The sequence below is a fragment of the Octopus sinensis genome, linkage group LG10 (assembly GCF_006345805.1).
Source record: "Octopus sinensis linkage group LG10, ASM634580v1, whole genome shotgun sequence".
Classification (NCBI taxonomy): Eukaryota; Metazoa; Mollusca; class Cephalopoda; order Octopoda; family Octopodidae; genus Octopus; species Octopus sinensis.
In genome coordinates, this window is record NC_043006.1 from 13,189,780 (window position 1) to 13,192,279 (window position 2,500).

The 2,500-nt window shown below is 35.2% G+C and overlaps 1 long non-coding RNA gene across 1 annotated transcript in view; it reads right to left on the reverse strand.

The window, feature by feature from the left end:
• LOC118765026 overlaps positions 1-2,500 on the reverse strand; it is a 24,177-nt gene that overhangs the window by 20,293 nt on the left and 1,384 nt on the right. The gene's annotated exons all lie outside the window — the stretch shown is intronic.

A 2,500-nucleotide genomic window follows, 5' to 3' on the forward strand; every position in this document is an offset into this window, starting at 1 on the left:
GGCAAACTTGAATTTTTTCAGTACACTTGTGGAAGGGACTATTAAATAATGGCGAAGAGTAATAGAGGCAGTGAGCCCTCCCTGGAATATACTCCTGCGTACTTGCACGTTTCCTAACGATACACTTGCGCATGTTGGTTGGCACTATCATTCTCAATATTATTACAATCACTTGTAGTAGTAGTAGTAGTAGTAGTAGTAGTAGCAGCAGCAGTAGTAGCAGTAGTAGCAGCAGCAGTAGTAGTAGTAGTATAGTAGTAGTAGTAGTAGTAGTAGTAGTAGTAGTAGTATAGTAGTAGTAGTACAAAAGGCGGCGAGCTAGCAGAATCGTTAGCACTCCGGCGGGCGAAATGCTCAGCGGTATTTCGACCTGCCGCTACGTTCTGAGTTCAAATTCCGCCGGGGTCGACTTTGCCTTTCATCCGTTCGGGGTCGATAAATTAAGTACCAGTTACGCACTGGGGGTCGATGTAATCGACTTAATCCGTTTGTCTGTCGTTGTTTGTACCCCTCTGTGTGTAGCCCCTTGTGGGCTGTAAAGAAATAAGTGGTAGTAGTAGTAGTAGTAGTAGTAGTAGTAGTAGTGGTGGTGGTGGTGGTGGTGGTGGTGGTAGTAGTAGTAGTAGTAGTAGTAGTAGTAGTAGTAGTAGTAGTAGTAGTAGTAGCCGCAGCAGCAGCAGGGGAGGAGAGGCGTGGCGGAGTATAGTTATTGCTCTCGTTATCATCATATTGGCATCTATTGCAGTGTTCCTCACTGCATCTCCATCCCTATTTTTGCACTTATGTACAGACCATGCATCCATGTATTTATCACTTGTCTAAAGAAACGAGAGACGTAACATCTGGCCATAACTGTAAGAAGAAAATCAATGCCACGTATATGAGTTTGTGTATGTATGCATATAGATATATGCATACATATATATGAATATAAATACATACATACATATACATGAACATATGTGTGTGTACGTGTTTGCGTGTATTTATGTCTGTGTGTAACTATAAATATATATGTGTGTGTGTGTGTATGTATGTATCTGTATATATGTATATGTATATATGTATATATATATATATTATATATATATATATATATATATATATATATAATAGTGTGTGGTGTGTGTGTGTGTGTATAAATACATATATATATAGATATATATATATATGTATGTATATATATATATACATATATATATGTATTTAATATATATACATACATATATATACATGTATACATCTATGTTAAACATGCATACACACATACTTAGTTCGAATTGATTCGGAACACTAAGAGTGAAATTAATTCGTCGATGCTTAAGAAAACCAAGATCATGATACGAAACCAGTTTTGAAAATCTTCAGCAGTTACAATTGAATCTTTCTTCGATTGAATAGCGCAGGTAATTATCAACAGTAGTCCAGTGAAACCCAACCTTCCTAAGTAGCTTCCTTATCTCTTACCCACTGCCCTCACTCCCCTCTTAATCTCCCATGCACTATGTGTGTTTCATTGTTACTTAAACCTTTCATTGTATAAAACTACTTGATAATGCTATTCACAGTCTAACCAGTAGAGTTTGCAATCCGTATTTATCTCACGCTATTTTATATTATTATAAACACACACTATATATGTTTATATGTTGATAAAATTATTTTATCTTCAATTTTACGATAGTTATACGATTTATCTCAATTTTTTGTCCCATTTTGTGACTATTAGTTGAAATTATGACACCAGAACTTCTGTGCTGTATGCGCGAGTGTGTGTGTGTATGTGTGTATATGTATACGTGTGTGTGTGTGTGTGTGTGTGTATGTGTGTGTGTGTGTATGTATACGTGTGTGTGTGTGTGTGTGTGTGTGTGTATTAATTTTTACAAGGAAAAGGTTTACAGTGACTTAGAAATGTATGCAGGTATGCATGTAATATATTGTATGAATATATATTTTCTATGTATACGTGTATATATATATGCATATATGTGCCTGTGTATATATTCTAGTTTTGTATGTGTGTATGTATTATTGTATGTATGTGAGTGCATATATATATATATATATATATATATATATATATATATATATAACGGGAAAGTTTACGAAAATAAACAAAAGACGAAGGCAGGCGGAGTACAAAGAAACAAATGTATTAGTATAGCGCTCAGGAATAGACATAGAAAAAGTCTTTTACGCTCTTCGACAGAAAGATACACAGAAAAAAAACAAGGAGAGAAACAAGGAGAGAGAAAAATTCGTGTAGGAGATAGGTCTGTACATATGTGCGTATATATGAATATATGCATATACATGTGTATGTAGTGTATGTATCCATGTATATGCGTGTATGTGTGTGTGCGTGTGTGTGTGTATGTATTGTATTATCCATATGCAGGTATATATACGTCTTCATGCGTGTATCTTCGTGCTTGCGTTTATCTTTCTCCGCTTCACAACAAGTGTTGGTTTACTTACGTCCCGTAATATAGTGTTT